Source organism: Cimex lectularius, unplaced genomic scaffold (assembly GCF_000648675.2).
Source record: "Cimex lectularius strain Harlan isolate CLEC.00 unplaced genomic scaffold, Clec_2.1 scaffold5, whole genome shotgun sequence".
Lineage (NCBI taxonomy): Eukaryota > Metazoa > Arthropoda > Insecta > Hemiptera > Cimicidae > Cimex > Cimex lectularius.
Window position 1 is genome coordinate 1806390 of NW_019392993.1, and position 21261 is coordinate 1827650.

Genomic DNA, 21261 nt, shown 5'->3' on the forward strand with positions numbered 1-21261 from the left:
CGCCTCGACGCTCCCTTTAATGCCAATGTTCAAATATTGTGCTGGAAAATCGAGGAAATCCGGGTTGAAAAACTGAACGTAAAATGATTCTTTGGTTTGCGAGTGGTTGGACCTCGTGATTTCAACGTTTCCTAAATAATGTCGTTCCAACAACTGTCTCATTCCGTTGTTAAATAGGTTTTGTCTCAATGTCTCCAGCTTTATGTGGCAAAGAAAGTTAACCGAAGTCAAACTAAATTTTAAGCTTTACTTTGTTTAATTTAATGTTCTTGGTCAAATATTAATTTAATCACTTCCTCCACATTTAATATTCGTGATAACATTACCCATTTTAATTAGTTCCATTAGCAATTCTTTTTAAATTGAAAGGCCTGAGCTTCTATCATCACCGTACCAGATAATTTATGTAAATTAACGTTATTTAAAAGCACACAGCCTTTCTGAGCATTATTATATTATGAATACAAGCACAGACGCTAATTCATTGGAAGATGAATTTCACTCTTAATATATGATTCTGAAATTCATTTTACATTTTTAATTATTATTTTTTCAATTGTAAGGTTATAGTTAATAAGGTTTGATATATTGTTTGTTTTAATAGATGGCCAATTTCTTGACAATTAGTCATAGTTCGTGGTCCGATTGACCGAATAACGTTTTTCAATTAATTCATCTTTATATAAGGCATTGGTTGAGATAAAAAAGTCAGTGTGACGAGCGGGATTCAAACCCACGACCCTCGGCTAAATACGCCGCTGCTCTACCACTTGAGCTATCGTCACTTCGATCCACTCGGACACAAACTTCCCATCCCAACCTACAACCTTTCGAATTTTCCCTCCTTTTTGCCATTTTTCAATTGCTTTATGCCATTTTTTTCTCAACTAATGCCTTATATAAAGATTAATTAATTGAAAAACGTTATTCGGTCAATCGGACCACGAACTATAATGAATTTAATAAGTAAACATATGTCTACGATATTCTCTGGGTTTGTCATTTTCGGTAATCTAATTTGCATATCCTCACTAGTCTGATCTTTCAGACTTATTTCGGACTTCAAAATCTTAAGAATATGGTTTTACCCTAACAAACGTACTTATATTCCAAGGTAAATTAAGATTTAGCAGAGAAAGAGCAAGTCATGCTTTCATTTGATTGATCATCTTCAACAATCACCGTAATTATGATGAAAACGTGGTGTGGAACTTGTAGACGAACGAATTTGTAATTATCTGATGGTGTAAGACATTCAGTGGCCCCACACCATCAGGTTTCTACAAATTCGTTTATCTTAAACAACCTACTCTCGCTGGCCTAGTAATTGTTTAAGTATTTTGCCATATTAAGTGGTAGGATTTTTTTTAATCTAAAAAAGGATATACTGGTGACGAAACTGTACCGGCTAACCATTTGCGTTAGTTTGTCCGTCACTCGTGGGATAATTTTACTTCTGACTAAAAATATCAGGCTCGAATATCTACAAAAATGAGCATATGTTGTTTAATTTTAATGCTCGTATATGCAGGAAGTTAAATATTTTCCGTTCAAATCATCAAGCAGTACTTCCTAGACCTCATTACAACATTTCACATTATAACATAGGAATAGTTTATAGAAATGGTGAATGATGGAGTGAGCGCGGTGTTCAATCCTTTTTTTTTTTTTTAAAAAGACACTAATTGACATTTTTGGTGTCGAGGGACGTGGTTGTGGAAGTCGTTGGAAGGCAACTTATTGTGAGTTGGAACTATCTTTTTTTTAAAAAAGGAGAGTAATAATTTTATTAACAACTTCCATATTTATATCTTTTGTTTAGTTTTATTTAAAAAATTTTACGCCAAAAGTTGTTGTCGGAAAGTATGTGAATAAAGAATGAGGTGTATATGCGTAGCTGGTTCCTTTGATGCACAAGGTAATTTAAAGAACGGAACCAACAACGTCATAAGGTAAGTAGAAATAAAGTGAAAAATTACAACTTTCAGGACTGAGGGAATAAATTAAATACTAGGCTACGTCAGTACTTACCAACCCGACTACACTAACGCAAAACACCCATAAAAACTTCATTATTTATAAAGTCACAGTGAAATGTAGATTTTGTTTAACATGAACAACCTTATGTTGATTCCGTGCCGTCAACATGAGCGTTGACAAAAGACTAGAATAGAAAAACCATTTGGAAACTAGCCAAACAGAGTGTCGTACATACAACTTTCATCATTCTCTATAAAGCGCAGAACGAAAGTTCTTTTTTTGGAAACTTACCAAACCGTTCAGCTTTTTAGTGCTCTTTAATTCACAAACAATGAAATCGAATAACAGTCTCCATCACATAAAAATATTGTACATCTTGTTTCAAGCGCCAAAAGAATATAGTAAGAAAATAGATCTATAATAGATAAAATTTACTACCAAGTATCATAAATCACTTGTAAATATGAACCAAGTTATACAGGCACAATTGATAAACACTAAAGTCAAGATAGTGAAGTGGAATCTTCGTAGGACACCTGCATATTTAAGAAAAAATGTCATTAATTCAGCGTTAACAGTTAACAACTTTTTTAATAAGTACAAGTATATATGATTGTTAAAACATAAATAAGAAATATGGAAAAAGGAGTGTGGAAAAAGGTCCTTGCAAAAGAAAACTTACAAGATTGAAAAGCAGGGCGTCAACTTCTCCATACGTTATATAATTATGGAACACGAGAGACCGCGTAATCTTAGGATTAGAATTAAACCTCCATCGGTTGTTCAATCTCATTAATAATGGTAATTCCATTAGACGTACATTTTTGATCAGAAAGTTTAAGCCTTCAAGATTAATAATGTCGAGCTTTATTCACACTAAAGCTAAAATACAATCAATTATATTTCAAGGTGTAAGAAAACTCCGAAACAACTACTATCAGCATCTATAGTTAATAAATTAATAATTAAACATTTATTAGGACATAACCTAAATAACAAATTCTTCTAATATTTAATTTTAAGTTTTTCTGAAATAATTTTTGTTTTTTTTAAAGTACACAAAAGGTGTTGTATGTGATTCTTGATTTTGCACCAACATCAACGAGCTATATAACATTTAATATTATGTATGGTGATCAGGAACCGTTAATCGATAATTATTCAAAAATCGTGAGGTGCGGTCTGGTGTGATGTAGGCTTCAGAAAAACATTTTGTTTATCGTGCCAACGTTTCGATCTTTATTGAGATCGTCTTCAGGGCCTGGGATTTACAAACATTGTTCAAATTTATCAAATACATGTAGGATGTGGAAAAAAGTGAATTTATACAATGCAAAAAAAAATTATTTGTTTATATTCAATCGAAGTATTCTACTCACCCAAAGTGTTTGTTTTCTGCGTAATTGTTCCATTTTTGCGTGTCGTGTTGAGAGTGCCAGTGAGATATTACTGTTTTATATTAGATTTTGAAGGGGTGGGGAAGGAAGTATTTTGGTTTTAAATAATTAAATTCACTAATTTCGTGGTCCGCTTGACCAATTAATATATTACCCTTAATTATGGTTTTTAGTTGAGATAAAATGAAAAATGGCAAAAAGGAGGAAAATTCAAAAGGTGGGGTTGAGATGGGAAGTTGGTGTCCACGACGTCACGATGGCTCAAGAAGTAGAGCAGCGGCGTATATAGCCGAAGATCGTGGGTTCGAATCCCGCTCGTGCCATTGATTTTTTTATCTCAACTAAAAACCTTAATTAATTGTAATATATTAACTGGTTAAGCGGACCACGAAATTAGTGAATAAAAAATATATTTTTTGCATAATTTCACTTTTTTCCACATCCTACATTTATTTGTTAAATTTAAACAACGTTTGTAAATCCCAGGCCCTGAAGATGACCTCAATAAAGATCGAAACGTTGGCACGATAAAGAAAATGTTTTTCTAAAACCTACATCACACCAGACCGCATCTCACGATTTCTGAATGATTATTTAATATTATTCTTATAAATTCAAAAGCAAAGGAGTTCAATTATATGCTAAACTTTTGAACAAACTACGCTGAAAATATGAAACTGTAATCTGAGAATTATTGGAAAGAAAAATCAAAAGGTATGCATAGTTGAAGATTATAGCAGCGCTTATGTAAATAAATACTCAAATAACAATATGATGAAATTTTGTTCTCCCTGCAATTTTATTAGTGAAGAAAATGTTCTACCTTTAAAAAAAAAGAATGTAATTTGGGAGAATTCTTAGCGCTTTTAAATGAATCATTTTGGTAGGTTATTGTGAAGTGCAGTAAATGTAAGTTGCAGTATAGCTACGCCCTGATCTAAAAGTTTGTAGAAACTTTAATTATTAATAAATTTAATTGTAAATGAAGGGTTTGAGTGTGGATAAATGGCATTGATTGATTTAAACACCATAATCCCCTTTAATTGTTTATTAACTTATTATTACTTATTACTTTCCCTGTTTCTGTTTATCGTAATTTTCCTTATTTTATTTTGACATTTGTTTATAACTTTTTGCATGTGCTCTGTTTATTTTCTGATATGTGAGGCAGCAACCCCTCGGACAAACCAAGTGACTATGCGTTTTGTATGCAATTTTATACATAACACGTTTGTGCATGCGAATGTGAAATAGGAAAATTACTGATTATTGATTTACATAAGCCCAAATCTTTACACGCATGTACAAAATTGATCTTGTCACTTCTCGCAGTTCGCTGGCAATTCCAGCTTTTGTAATTTACAACAAATTACCGACAGGCCTGGAGAATCGCCCATCCCGGGTGTTGGCAGTCCGGGTCAGATCTAAGTCTTATCATTCCAACCACCGAAGTTCATCTGCAGGGTCATTTCAGCCCCCAACGTAATCAGCTAATCTAGATCCAGACGAATTAACACTGTATTATTCCTAAATCATTCTTTCTTATTTACACACCATTCACTCATTGTCAGTTAGAGGGGTGGATACTAGATTTTCCTTCTTCATATATTGCGTAACTAATCTAATTGAGAATCATGGTCAATTTTCCCTCATCGTCCCTCTCGCACTGCATATTCACGCCAGTAAATACATTTACTACCACCACACACTAGAGGACACAAATTAATAATAAATCCGTACTGTATGCAACAAAACAACTCTTTTTCTCCAATAAATATAATATTATTAACGGCGCATCCGAAACAGTTCCGCACATCTCGTCGCTATTGCGTTTCCTAGCTCCTACTTTCTTCAGAACTCCCCTACAATTATTTTCGTTCCGCTTTCAGCAAACGTTTTAAAATAAATTTGCTGTTTTCGAATTGCTGAAAACTAATTTGTAACAATTTTATATCGATTTATGTGTGGACAATAACAACCCGGTTTTACGTGCTAGCAGGGTAAAATGTTCGATAACATAATTAAAAATATCATTTTAAGGAAGCCGGTATGAATTAAAATAAAATGTTAACCACAAAACTTATGTTGGTCATTGAAATTGCCTAGTCTCTTTAATTTTCATTCTATTTCCCACTTTGAATGAAATACTCCTTAATGTCTTTATCTCTTACAGATTTTCGTTTACTAAAATAACTAAACTTTGGTTTATGGAAAATAAAATCTTTTGATTAAAAGAAATTCGTAAAAAAATCGGAATATACAATAATATTTAAGTTCATTTCGGTTTAACGCCGTCAAAACATTTACGTAGAAAGTGGGTTGTTTCAATATTTTGCTATGGGTTTGTTCCGCCGTCTGCCGGAGAACAGTGCTAAGGCCTGGGGCAACCGGATTTTGGTAATGGCACCACTCACATTTCCAATATTCGTCGGTCGGTCTATTACTGTCGGCATTCGTGATAAAACTTCAGTGAATGTCACAGTTTATAAGGGATATCGTTTTACAGTCGACGCCGCGGATCAAAAGACCGAAAACGATGAACTCCCAGACGATTATTTACTTGTAGAAATGAGTGTTTAGTGATCGTAAGTTAATGATTATTTGGAGATCGTGAGATGCGGTCTGGTGTGACGTAGGTTTCAGAAAAATATTTTCTTTATCTTGCCAACGTTTCGAATTTTATTGAGATCATCTTCAGGGCCTGGGATTTATAAATATTGTCTAAATTATACAAATACACGTATCATTATTGTGTGTCGTGTTGAGAGTCCCAGTGAGATATTGATGTTTTATGTTGGATTTTGAAAGGGTGGGGAAGGGATAGAAAGATATTTTTATATGAGGAGTCGGCTTCTTTGAGGTGAAATGAGCCGACAATGGGAAAAAATGGGTAATGGTTCGGCCTAATTATTCCAGGCCCAGAAGATGATCTCAATAAAATTCGAAACGTTGGCATGATTAAGAAAATGTTTTTCTAAAACCTACATCACACCAGACCAAATCTCACGATCTCCAAATAATCAAATATGAAAAAATATGTTCTATCAAATTTAACCTACGGCTTCCTTGATTCATGATTCGGATAGATAATTGATTTCATTGGTAGTATTTGGTGTCAAACAAAATATAAAACTGCTTAAAGTTCCTGTCTCTATTATCATCAGTGTTGAGTAAATAATCCTGCGAGCAGCTATGTTCGAGCCCGACATACGTACAATTTTTTTAAAGCACAGGCACTCAGAGGTACATGTAACCTCGTAGTTAAAATACCCTGGTAAAAAATTTACTTCTAGTTGAATGTATGGATTGTGGGTTTATTTGATTTTTTGTATTTCCCGACTTCATTCAGACTGGGAATTTGGTGGTATAGAGTAAATGGAGTGTACGACGGGGCATGAGAAGGAATGTAGTTCAGGGTACGCTTAGAGGATTCGAACCATGGTATGGTAGAAAAAGATACTAGGAAGAGGGGTTTGTACTCCCCAGGCAGCCTTCTGGCTTATTGTACCTTCCTAGTTCCTTAGTTCAGTGCAATAGGCTCAATCCTTCTCCTTAGAATTATCAGGTCATTGACTGTTGCTGCTGCAATTTGATTCCCTATGTTTTCTCGTACGTTAGGTTTGAGGTTTCTCCTTTGAGCTGTTGCTTCGCATTCGAAGATGATATGAGTGGCTGTTTCCTCCTGCTCATTACATAATCTGCAAATGGGATCATCGCTGTATATACCCATGTTGTGTAGATGTTTTCTCAGATCCAGTGGCCGGTTAGTAGTCCTACCACTCCTCTGAGTTTGGCCCTCTCCAATTGCAGCAGTGTTTTTCCCAGTCGGTGAGGGTTGTTTCATCATACGTTTACTATGTCTAGCACCGCTAGAGTTTATCCACTTCTCCTTTTGTTTTGTCTGTATCCATTCTGCGATGGAATGATTCCATTTTTGTTTTGTTATCCAAAGAATAGATTCGGGGCTTATGTATGCTCTTGCAGATCCTCCTCTGGCCAGACTGTCTGCTTTATCGTTCCCAAAATTCCCCTGTGTCCTGGCACCCAAGATATCATCAGGTTGTTGTGTTTCCCCAGGTTTTAGAGATTTTGGATACATTCACTGACTAATTTTGATGTGATTCTTTTACATGCTAATGCTTAATGGCTGCTTGGCTATCTGATCTTATGAGGATTTTTTTGTCAGTGTAACCTCTTTTAAGATTTTCCAGGGCACAAGCTTTGATGGCGTGTATTTCCGCTTAAAAGACCGAAGTGTACTTCCCTAATGAGTTTGATTGCTCATGTTTGGGCTTGTACGGAAAACGCCTGATCCGGTTCCTTCGTTTTTTTTGGAGCCATCTGTGTACCATATCATTGTATCTGATGCTCCCCTGTGTTCTTTTTCTCCTTTATAGTCCATTGAGACTTTATAGGAAGTTGTGAAGATTGTTTCTGGGATCATATAATCAGTCCCCATTTCTAATAATGGGTGTCTTATTTTGCTGATTATGGTTGTATGCCCGAATTGTTTAGCTCCTTTCCAATTTAATTGTTTCTGGAGCCTAAGTGAGCTACTTGCCTCTCCTTGTATGAATATTAAAAATGGAGGTAGGCTTAGCAATGTTTCTAATGCGTTTGCAGGAGTTGTTCTCATTGCCCCTGTGATACATAGGTTTGCTCGTCTCTGTATGCTGCCTAATGCTTGAGTTTTAGTCCCCAAGATTTGCCTAAGGTCCTTCTTGTGGTCAATGGTATAGAGGAAATGGAGTGTACGACGCCGCATGAGAAGGAATGTAGTTCAGGGTACGCTTTGAGGATTCGAACCATAAAGGGTACGCAGACTGGAAACGATCGAGAACCTTTGGTCTAAATGATGCAAGTTTTTCAAAACAAATGTGGAATACACAAATATTTAAGTGAATCGTGTTATTAATGTTCATCAATTTAACTTACTCACGAATAATAACGAATGTAGTTAAACTTTATATGCTATTTATATGCTATGGTTATATGCTATTAATGCAAGTTGAAGAGATCATTAACCCCTAGTGGAATTGTCTAATTTTTAAAGTGAGGCGATCGTTGAATTCGTTTGATTTTAAACGACAATCGGTTTATCGTAACCCATCAATTAAAATCCAGGAAGTTTGAAGAGAATCTCAAAAGTGGTTGATATTTCCCGGAGAAGAAATCAATTAAATGCAAACCAAAACGCCATTTCCACCTTTTGCATACATGAATAAGCATGAAGGCGTTCTTAATTGGATTTTACAGATATTCGAATGCAAGATATTCATACAGTCGATATAATCTACTGAGATAAAAAGAAATCTATAAGTTAATACCAAACTATATGGTTATATCTCCATGGTTAATTACAATAATAGGAACACTGTTAGGTGCTGTAGAAATTCTATGATTTTTCAAGAAATTTCGAACAAAATGTGTCTACCATGTGAAAAACATAACATTAAATAATCGAACATTAATATAACATAACATTAAATATAATAAAAATTCATTATAAAAAATTATATTTTCATATCAAAAGTATGTGATTAGTACTCGAAAAATAATCCAAAATTTACTTTCTCTACGTTACAAAACTACTCATATTGTTTTTTTATTGTGTCAACTGTATTTAATATCTTAATCTTAACCTACTCTTATTTATACAGGGTGAATTGCTACTCGTGCTACAAACTTCTCCAGTAGATTCTTCACCCTAAAATGAACAAAAAAGTTCATATTGTCCATGGTCCGATTCTCAACCATTTCAGAGTAATTTCGCTTTTTATCGATTTTGAAAGATATCACGTCCTGGCGTCGGAAAATCGTGATATCTTTTAATCTAAACATTTCTCTGAAAATCTAATAGCACCGTTGAAATTCCCGTTAATTTTTCAATAAGAAGATGACGGTGGCAAAATGTTTGGGCTAATTTTTTGTGTTTTATTTCAGCCAGAACTACAAAAAGAGTGGAAAATTGTGTAAATCGGAAAGTGTATAAAGTAATCCAGAGTTTCTAATTTTAGTCTCAGAAGGCAGCAAATTTGAGGAAAACTACCTGATTTAATAACGCTTCCAACGCACTCGTCATTTTCTTATTTAGTGGTTGTGAGACCAAGATGTTGATGACAAAAAGAGAAAAAATGGTGGTTCAAGGATTGCTAATGTTTGAGAGTGACTTGCTACTCGTGCTACAAACTTCACCAGTAGATTCTTGACCCTAAAATGAACAAAAAAGTTCATATTGACCATGGTCCGATTCTCAACCATTTCAGAGTAATTTCGCTTTTTATCGATTTTGAAAGATATCACGTCCTGGCGTCGGAAAATCGTGATATCTTTTAATCTAAACATTTCTCTTAAAATCTATAAGCACCGTTGAAATCCCCGTTAATTTTTCAATAAGAAGATGAAGGTGGCAAAACGTTTGGGTCTTTCTTCCTTGACCTTCTAGCTGTTTGTAAACTTCTTAAGCATTACATACTAAATGGGCATTAAATTAAATTAAAAAATTTCAATGGAATTATGATTTTGATTCTCTCTAAAAATTAACGGGGATTTCAACGGTGCTTATAGATTTTAAGAGAAATGTTTAGATTAAAAGATATCACGATTTTCCGACGCCAGGACGTGATATCTTTCAAAATCGATAAAAAGCGAAATTACTCTGAAATGGTTGAGAATCGGACCATGGTCAATATGAACTTTTTTGTTCATTTTAGCGTCAAGAATCTACTGGTGAAGTTTGTAGCACGAGTAGCAATTCACCCTGTATAATTAATAATAATCTTAATACGGGGCGTCGGTGGCCGCGACGGTTTAGGCGTTGACACGGCGCCCATCACTGTAAGGTGAAGGTCCTGGGTTCGAATGCAGGGCCGCTGGATTCGAACCCCACATACTTACAAATGGACTTTTTTCAAGTAAAACACCGGCACCCCGAAGGGTGATATAACCTTTGCTGTTGCGAACCCTCGAAAAAAAATAATAATCTTAATTTACCTAGTATATTTTCTTAATGATTTATAATAATATACACTGATGAATGGTTTTTCTCATCCAGCCTCGTCTCTACTTTTTGCACCAACCTTTTCTAAGCTTGAAAGTGTTCTTCGATGTTGGAAGTTTCTTGGACAGAATTTGGGAAGAAAAATTGCAGTTTCATCAAAATTTGTAATAATAGTGGGAAGTATAGGAAAGGAAGGAATAGGGTAAATGGTATGCAGGATGGAACCACGAATGCTTCCTTACGGGATAGGCGTAATGGCCTGATATCTGAGTACTCGTTGCTGCACTTCACTATCAAGCAACGGTCAACGGTTGGATTCCAGAAAATGAAAAATGGGCTTATAGAAGATTTATCTAAAGCCTGACCCACTTTCAAGAACCGCCCAACCAATACTCTTTGTTCTATAGAATAGAGGAAATGTTGTCAACAACTCTGACAACTTGCTGGATTGTGGAATGATGAAAGCGGAATTGTTGAGAAGGAATGATTTCATGTTAGTTTAGAATGAATATTGAACGTTATAAAGAAAAAGCCAAGAAAATGTGGTTGGGAGGTTTTTGAGCATTTGTCATTAGAATGACGACGTAATACTTCCATAAGTATATTAAAGTGTTCTGTATATCGTTGTAAAAAAATAGTGTGCCTTTTGAAGAAGATTTTCAAATTAGTGTTAAAGCTTGGTCTTATTCAGGGGATTAGATACTTAGGAATTTGTGTATGTATTACTTAACTTCTGAAGAGTTGGACAGGGTCATGAAGAGTATGTGGTATACCGAGAATACGCATTACTTGTGCTACATGCGGTGCATCATTTATATATTTTAAATGTAAAAATAATAACAATTAATTAAGGTTTTTAGTTGAGATAAAAAAGATAAAAAAACGCCGCTACTCTACCACTTGAGCTATCGTGACCTCGATCAACTCGGACACCAACTTCCTATCTCAACCCCACCTTTTGAATCTTCCCTCCTTTTTGCCATTTTTCAAACGTCAAAAAAATGTCAAAAACCTTAAGTAATCGGACCAAGAATCTTCTACGTAGAGTAGAATTCCTAGATCGTGCCGCAAACTTTATTAATTTATCGTTTATATTGATGAATGTATTTTATCGTAATGTTACAAACCTTTCTCGCGTATAACAAACGCCTCCTGGTTTAAATTAAAGTTAAGTTCAGTAAATATCGGGTAGAACTGTTTACACAAGTCTGAAATATTTATTAGGCTTAAAGCAGACCTTGATTAAATTCATTCTACTGAGTACAACTGGATGGTGTAACAGCATTGAACATTTTCAATAAATTAGAAGATTTATCTCTATTTGTTTTTATCATTGTATCTTACTTATCCTACTCCGAAGTGGATGTAAACGGTTTGAGTGTGTAAACAACTAGCAACCACTTGTTTAATCTCAGACCCCACTGGCCCAACTACAAAAATCAAGAGTTATAAGTATTGAGGAGTTTGTAGTTTTGGTGAATTTATTCTTTTTAAATTTGTATTAAAATCCTGTTTGTTCATTTGGTTGTAGTCACGGAATTCAACCGTAATTCTGACTGTAGAACCATCCTTTGCAAAACGTGAATCGACAGACTCACCCCACATTAATTATTTATATCCTGCTAGTTTGTTGTTTAGTCCTAGAAGAGTGTTTAACATGGCAGGGAAATCGTTTTTCTTACCGTCCGACAGGAATGGCTTCTGAATCAATGACATACAAACTTTATTATTATCTATTTAGAAATCGGGAGATGCGGTCTGGTGTGATGTAGGTTTCAGAAAAACATTTTCTTTATCGTGTCAACGTTTCGATCTTTATTGAGACCATCTTCAGGGCCTGGGATTAACAAACATTGTTTACATATTACAATTACATTTTGGATGTGGAAAAGTGAATTTATACAATGCAAAATTTATTTTATATATTCAATCCAAAGTATTTCTACTCACTCAAAGTGTTTATCTTTTGTGTAATTGTGTCATTCTTGCGTGTCGTGTCGAGAGTGCCAGTGAGATTTTGCTATTTTGTGTTTATATACGTTGGATGTTGAAGGGGTGGGGAGGGATGTCGGTATAGAAAAGACATTTTTGGAAAGGACAAAGGAGCCTTGAAGGGAAAAAATGTGTTGGTAATGGTTTTCCCTTTCAGGATTATATAGAAAGGGATAAATAGGAAAAGGAAAGCTGAATTGTTGGGAAATTAGACTATGTGAAAAATATTTGATGTGTAGGATGTAATGTGATGATATTGGTTTGTTATCTGTATTGAATGTGATTAATGATATTGGCGTAGCTGCGACTGAGTTTACATGTATGTGTTCTGTAATTGATGCTGTGTTTATCTCTGTTGATATAAACCATTTCTAAGATATCACGTTTATATTTGCTTTGTTCTGTATGTAATATTTTTGGATTTTTGAAGTCCAAATTGTGTTGGTGTTCAAAGTGGTAGGTAGCGAGTGCTGTAGGATTTTGCTTGAGTTTTTTGAAATCATAGATATGTTGCTTTACTCTCTTGTCCAGATATTGGGATGTAAGACCGATGTACGTTGCCGACAGTTTAAACAGTTGATCTTGTAGATTACGTCAGATTTATTTGTTATTGGTGTGGGATCTTTAATTTTGGAAAAAAGTGTTTGAATTGTTTTATAATTTTTGAAGGCTATTTTGAATTTATCGGACAAGAGAAATGGCTTAATTTGTGTGATAATGCCTTGGATAAATGGTATGGAAATGTATGCTGGTTTGTTTGTATTTGATATATATAAAATATATTGATTGAATATATAAAATAAATTTTGCATTGTATAAATTCACTTTTCCACATCCAAAATGTAATTGTAATATGTAAACAATGTGTGTAAATCCCAGGCCCTGAAGATGGTCTCAATAAAGATCGAAACGTTGGCACGATAAAGAAAATGTTTTTCTGATACCTACATCACACCAGACCGCACGATTTCTAAATAAATATCGATTAACGGTCACTAATCACCACACACCTTTATTATTATCATCAGGTTTAGCGCCCCTTTTTACTATATTAACGCATATTTTCACAAGTCTGTGCCATTGAAAGTGGACATATACTGGATAAAATCTGGATCATCTTTGGAAACTTTTATCAAGTACCCTTTTTAATTGGAAATTTTAATTTTAGTATAGAGGCACAGGCGTGTTTTAAGTCTAGAAAGTACGAATGTTCCATGTTAACTAGCTTATAAGCCATGGCACATAGAACTTTTGGAAAAATCATGTTCTATACTTAGACCAGTACCATCTTTGAACTTTTAGGAACCCAACAAACCACTTTTAAAGAGGTTTGGCACTTGCAACATTATTAGGATTATTGGCGATGGCACATAGAACATATTTAGAAAAAATCTCAGTTTTTAGCACTTAGAACGTTTGGAATTCCACTCTTCACTNGAAACTATAAACTGAAAAATTTAATTCAATATTTATGATGTGTATAGTGAATATTTAAACAAAACGGTCTCTCGTTATAATTACATTTTATTTATTATAATTATTAAAATTAATTTTTTTACTTATTTAATGATGAATATTTATTACACCATGTTTTTGATGTCCAGATTATTCATATTTGATCCGTTAAAAATATGTGAGAGTTTGGCGGATTTACACCGGTAATTTTGCCTCCGTTCGTATGATAAGGACACCTACATCTATCATCCGAATACGAATTTATTCCGTCAGGGCCAGCTTGGTTAATTTAAAATTCAAATGGTTATACTCTAATTTGCGTGAAAATGTTTGAACGCGGGCTTTGAGCCCTTTCCCGGCAAATGCAGGACTGCTTGTTTATGCTAAATGGATCTTCACTTTTCACTAGGTCGCCGATTCAGTTGAAAAACCCGCCAAATCCGTCATGTATCGCCACGACGACGTTTATAAATAAAAGTATACGTCGGTCTTTTCCGAGCAGGAAATAACAGGGGAAAGGCGGGGCCGTTTATGTAATAATAAAAAGTTCTTGAGCTTTTAGAGAAACTGGTGATGCGATTTTCTAAGACCCACTCTCCCCCAGGCGCTGTCAAACTTCGTTTTCCTCTGCCACAACTCGGAGTCAATACCGTATTCGTAAACATGGAACTTAATCAAAGAACATTCGACGGACGAGAAGCGTGTATCAGCAGTAAAATTTATATTGAAAAATATTGTTTTTCTAATACAAAAAAACAAAACTATTGTGATATTTATAGACGGAGGTTATTGTTTTCTTGCCATGTGGCATATTATCTTTTCGTGTGAAACTCCTAATTGATTATAAGGTAAAAATGAAGTATAGAATATATTCATTAATCATATTTAAGTCATCATAATATGGATAAAAGAGGCAGCAGCAAGGCAGCAGGTCTGCAGCAGGCACCTCGATCTATTGTGCTCCTCTGTAATAACTCACTGGCCAGCTTCAGGCTATTAACCAGCCTCCACAGCTTCGCCAGCGGTTCCTTGGTGTAGAATCTTGCTTGTGGTTTTTCTTGTCCTAGTTGCAAGAACCTGCACCTACGTAGATCTGCATAGAAACATAAAATGTGTTCTGCGGTCTCCTCCTCTTCCTGGCAGGATCTGCACAGTGTTTCTCCTGTCTGTACTCCTATCCGGTGCATGTGCTTTCTTAAGTGGCAGTGCCCCGACAGGAGTCTAACCAGAATCCTGGTTCGGTTGCAGTTGCCTTCCAGTAATTCTTTTGTAAGTTTTGCGGATGGTCCTTCTACGAATCTCTTCGCGTGCCTCATACCTGTGATATTGTTCCATCAGGTTTTGAACTCATTAAGGGTCCATTTTAAGATGTATATACTCAATTAATTAAGTAGAAGTTAATAAAATAATTAAAAATTTAGTTTTAAGATGTATCCTCTTTTGAGGATGGCTGTTAAGCAACAGTAGGTAGGATTCAGGACCCAGAGAGACCATGTTGGCCAACGTGTCAACCTTTTCGTTGTCTCTATGCCCCCAATGTCCAGGGTCAGGTCATTGACGTCGCTGACTTCCGTCAGGGCGTCCAGGCATTTCCAAATACTCTTTGCCTTCACCTCGCATGAGGCTAAGGCCCTGAGAGCGGTCTGGCTGTCAAAGAAAATGTCTATCTTCCGGCAATGTATTCCTAGCCTTTTTATATCTCTGGCACATTTGTCAATCGCTATGATTTCAGACTGGAAAACTGTGGCATACTTGCGTAGGTTTACCGTCAGTTCGGTGTTGGGGTTCATCCCAAAGACCCCAGCTCCCGTACCTTTGTTCCGGTTTTGGAGCCGTCAGTCGGAATTTGCCTTTAGTAGTGTTCCCTTGGCCCATTCTTCCCGTTCTGGTATCAGTACTTTGTACTTCTTGGTGAAGTTATATTTTGGAGTAGTGGCATCAATTGGCATACCTAAAAGGGCATCTGCCTGTATCTCCTGCCATCATAATATATAATACATTATATAATATACTGCGTGTCTCATGAAAAGACGTCAATATTTATTCTATCCTAGATAACATGTTGGACTAAAAAGTCTCCATTGTCCGAAATCTAAGTCTCAATTTTATTCGAGTTCACATTTTAGATTACTTCAACTTGTCACACCGTTATTTCATAAAGTTCCCCATACCTCATAAAATATTTTTTTTTACTTTCACTAATTTCGTGGTCCGCTTTACCAATTAATATATTACAATTAATTAAGGTTTTTAGTTGAGATAAAAAAGTCAATGGCAGAGCGGGCTTCGAACCCACGATCTTCGGCTAGATACGCCGCTGCTCTACCACTTGAGATATCGTGACCTCGATCCACTCGGACATCAACTTCCTATCTCAACCCCACCTTCTAAGTTTTCCCTTCTTTTTGCCATTTTTCAAATGTCGTGTCATCTACTTGATTCTCGGCGACAAATGAAATGGCCACGGAGAGCTTTAGTGAAGTATACTTCATTTTAATTCTTTAAATTCACTAATTTCGTGGTCAGCTTGACTAATTAATATATTACAATTAATTAAGGTTTTTAGTTGAGATAAAAAAGATTTTTCTTACTGTTCCTGATTTGATTACGCTGCGTGAAAGAGCATTAAAAACCATATGAGATTAATGTCTTTTTAAACTGTAACTTTAAGCAAACAAAACCACAGAAGTGCTTTACACCTTTACGTGCTTTCAAAGTTCTTGTCTAAAGTTGCATTATTAGAAGTATTAGTTTCTGAGTTCTGTGAATACTAAAAGATATGGTTTATTCTTCAAGAAAATCGAAATTTTGAACAATTAATTTAAAAGCTTTCTATTTCTGTTTTTTACATTTAATTTTGTACCATGAAATATGTATTGCTTATTTTGTGTTATTATTTTTTTTTAATTTTCAAAATCTGAATGACAAATTTTTTTGAAGTCTGTAAAGAAAAAATCAAATTTTAATCAGCGTTACGTTATGTTTTCATCGATAAAAACTGACCTTTGCGAAATTAAGTACAGTTCAGTATTTACAGAACCATGAAAATCTTACTTAAACTTTAGACAGTAAGTGACCGTTAGTTAATGGTTATTTAGAGATCGTTTGATGCGGTCTGGTGCGATGTAGGTTTAGAAAAACATTTTCTTTATCGTGCCAACGTTTCGATCTATATTGAGATCATCTTCAGAGCTCAAAGTGTTTGTTTTCTGGGCAGATGTGTCATGATTGTGTGCCGTGTTGAGAGTGCCAGTGTGCCACAAAACACACAGTCAGCCTGAAGATGATCTCAATAAAGATCGAAACGTTGGCACGATAACGAAAATGTTTTTCTGAACCTACGTCACACCAGACCGCATCTCACGATCTCCAAATAATAATTTATATTTTAAGTTATTTTGAATTTGTTTGCTTAAGGTTAAAATTAAAAAGTGAAACTCATAAGCATTTTATTGCACTTTCTACCGGTGTAATGAAATGTACAATAAAATTATCAGTTTTGATGAAATTTATGGAGCTTGTAATAAAGTTAAGAAAAGTTGAAGTAACCTGAAAAATGAAATATCTCGAATACAATTGGGAGCCAGACTTTGAATAATAGAAACTTTTTAATCTGACTTGTAGAATAACCTCCTGAAGTATCGACGTCTGTACCCGGGCTGATGGCGGAAAATTGATTATTCCATGACTCTCAATTAAATTAGTTATATATGTAGAGGGAATAGCAAGTACCCACCACCCTAAATGACAATGTGATGGTGTGTAAATAGGAAAGAAAGAAAGAATGAGAGAACGTTAATGGACCTGGAAAGTGCGTTGGAAGCTGAAATAACTGCCGGTTGGTAGCCCCTAGAGCTTAACCTCGGCGGCTGGAATGAGAAGAGCCTGATCGGAGGCTGCCCACAACCGGAGTGGGTGAATCTCGACGCCTACCGGTAATTTATTGTAAATTGGAATTGCTGGTAAACTGGGAGAAGTGATAGGATTAACTCTGTACATGTTGGTACGTACACACATCTGCAGATTTGAGCTTATATAAATCGGTAATCAATAAGCTTAGCAAAGTGAATCTATCATCACGAGCTTTTGATTTATCTTTCCTTGGTTGTTTACGAAGTACCGTTTTTACTTTTTTTCCAACTGTTGGGAGATATCGCAAGCTTTAGAAAAACATTAGTTATAAAACAAATGGATCCTACAAAATCAATATTTAACAAACATTATTTTTTACTTGATATTTTTATTGAGTAAATTAAAACTTGTTTTTAACGATGACCGACTTTTTGAATTGATTAAATTGCCTAAATAGAAGGCCACCAGACCGGCGAGTGCGTGTCAGAAATGGGCGGAGTACGGCAAGCGTAGTCAAAAATATGACCAACTAATTGACTGAAATTTGCTAATTGCCCTTGCACTTAAATAATTATTTCGAAAAAAAAAAACATTTACTATAATGCACAGGGACAAGACGATAAATAACGGGGATAAAGGTAACTTTTAAATTTAGAATTATAACGTGCTGCATTTGCGTGTAGTGTCAAAGCAAGTTTAAAATATCTCACAATGTAATTAAACTTAAAATATGTAGTAATTATTGTAATGATTTAGAACTTGCACATTTCTAAGATATGTGAATTGATAAAATATGAATTTTTCACCGACGATTCGTTTTATTAATAAACGTGCAGAGGCCATGTTGCTGTACGCGTTTTTTTCCCCAATTAGTAACTCTTTATTCTTGGTTATCAGATATTCCTGATAAATTTTCTACTCATAACAAAGATTATCTTGTTCTAACTGAGAGAAATTAAAAAAATCATCTAATAGAAAACGTCGACTAATTTACACTTTAAAGTTGTACCCGGTAAGTCGTAATTAAATCCATCATAATTTCATATTTTGTTTATTTAAATTAATTAATCTTTCTGTAAGGCATTGGTGGGAATGAAAAAGTTAGAGTCACGATCGGATTCGAACCCACGACCTTCGGCTAAATACGCCGCTTCTCGGACCCCAACTTGAAAAATGTCAAAAAGGAGGGAAAATTCTAAAGGTAGGTTGAGATGGGGAGTTGGTGTCCGAGTGGATCGAAGTCACCATAGCTCCAGTGGTTAGAGCAACGGCGTAATGAGCCGAAGGTCGTGGGTTCGAATCCCGCTAGTGACACTAACTTTTTCATTCCCACCAATGCCTTACATAAAGATTCATTAATTGAAAGAGGTTATTTGGTCAATCGGACCAGGAAATGTAAGGATTCTGTTTATTGTAAAAAAATATTGTTTAAAACGAAGTCAAACTTTCTAATGAAAGCGGACAATTTTGTTTTCCTCGGCATTAATCCATTTATGCATAGTATATTATGTATTTATAGATTGTTCAAATATCTTTGGCAGATGGACAGCAGGAAGAAAAAGAACTCAGAATTTCACGAGTGACAGGCGACTCTTACATGTTTCTCGCAAATAATACGCATTTCGGTTATTATTTACCCAACGTACAATCTCTCGGACGTTACGGGCTTTCTATAACTTGGTTAGTTGCATTGTGTTCGTGATAAATTCCGAGGGGAGTTTGAAAAATGTTTTGTGCTGGAAAAGGTCGAAATTATCAAAGTCAAATTTTTAACTACTGCTTTTAATGTCAGCTTAAAACTAGGTATTTTAGATGGATCGATTTAAACGTTTTGGCAGAGACTGACGGGAAAAACGTGAATGCCCCGGGAATTCGCTATGTTGTGGCTGAAAACTTTTAACCACAAAATTTGTCGACAAGAAAGAAAAGCTATTCTATCTAGATAACCTCTCATCCCAAAATTGAATTGACCAATGTTACACTTTTGGTGTGACCTGATATATCCTGGAAAAACTACGTTAATGTTCCAATTATTTTTCTGCCGCCAAATACAACAGCTGTGTGTCAACCCGAGATGAAGGCTCGCACAAAGAACAATGATAAAACCAATAATATTATAAAACTATAATATATACTAATATATTATGCAACACGTTCACTCAACCTATGGAAAAGCTCGTCCCCTCCCAATTTATATTATTTATAAAGTTGGTATGAACTGTCTCTACAGGCAGAAGTTGATAATGCCGACATTGTGTCCCTCACTCATAACGTTCTTAATATGATACTTTATAGCTAATAACCATTCCCATTCAGAACAAGTCATACACATACACTGTCCATTACAGTCAATAACTTACTGTAATGAAATAGGCTTGATATTCGGTTTAATGGAATTTGTGAAATAATTTTTTAGTTGTATTTTATTGTTTTCTGTTATGTTTCTGTTTTGTTAAGAATTAATTGTGAATAACAGATCAGGCAGGAACCTGTCAAACCACGGAGATGGTGGAGAGGAGCCCGCCATTTGCCGGAACTCTCAATGCTTTTTGGCTGAGGTTTAGGGTTGGGTTAGGAGGTCAAGAGGCGTCTTCTTTCTAGGTGGCGTAGAGGATTATAAGGTGGGGCAATGAAGAGACAGCTTGATCTAGTTGATTGGTGTAAGAGGAGAGCTTAGAGAGGAAGTCGTGGACTGGTGTTTTGATCATGTCGGTTACCAATGGGATTTCTAGGTATTTGTTAGTGGTCTGGTTAGTGACATAGAAGGGAGCGTTGAGGATGCGACAGAGAACGTTTGCTTGAAAGGATTAGATTCTTTGGGTGTTGGACGGCTTGGCTGCACCCACAGCTCGACGCCGTAAATCCAGATCGTTCTAATTAGTAACCTTACGTAATGTTAGTTTGTTGGGTGTTCTCATTTTGGATTTGGGTCCAAGTAGGCATCTAAGTTTTCTTCGGTTCAGTTCTTGCATTTCTTGTTTTATGTTTCTGTTCCATGTCCAAATACAACCCAAGGTAGCGGATTTGGTTGAAGGTTGATACCTTACTCTTTAGGTGCACTGATGGCCAAATACCTCTTTTAAGTGTGAATGTCAGTTTTTTTGTTCACCTAGTTCACTAGTCGGTAATGAATGCAACAGTCTTGGGTTGGTTTTATTGCAAGGATAAGAAGAGAAGATAGTGCTGTCGTCCAGAAAGATCATGCGGTGGGTGTTTGCGTGTATAGATGTGTCAACAGTGTAGATTGTATAGAGCAGGGGTGCTCAAATTTGAACTGCTGGCGATCTACCTCAATATTTTTAGACTGCTTACGATCGACTCTGAGAGGCTGCAAGTGTGTGTGATGCAGGGTTGTCGTACATACACGATACACCCTACCTACCTAGGTAGGGTGTACCGTAGCATATATAGATATTAGCTTTCTGCACAATATAGGTACATTATTTTAGTCAAGGTTTGGGTTAGGTTTAGTTAGGTTCTTCTCTACAATATCAATGAAAAAACTCATAGTTATTCAAAATTGCGAGTTTATTGGTTGTTACAAAACAAAAGAGTTACATATGGTGTTAAACTTAACTAAGGAGT

General features: G+C 35.5%; 1 protein-coding gene and 1 non-coding gene across 5 annotated transcripts in view; both read left to right on the forward strand.

The window, feature by feature from the left end:
• Window positions 1–21261, forward strand: part of LOC106666214 (serine/threonine-protein phosphatase rdgC) — a 227649-nt gene that overhangs the window by 127794 nt on the left and 78594 nt on the right. The gene's annotated exons all lie outside the window — the stretch shown is intronic.
• Window positions 18917–18990, forward strand: Trnai-aau. The gene has a single exon. It is a non-coding gene; the product is annotated as a tRNA-Ile (tRNA).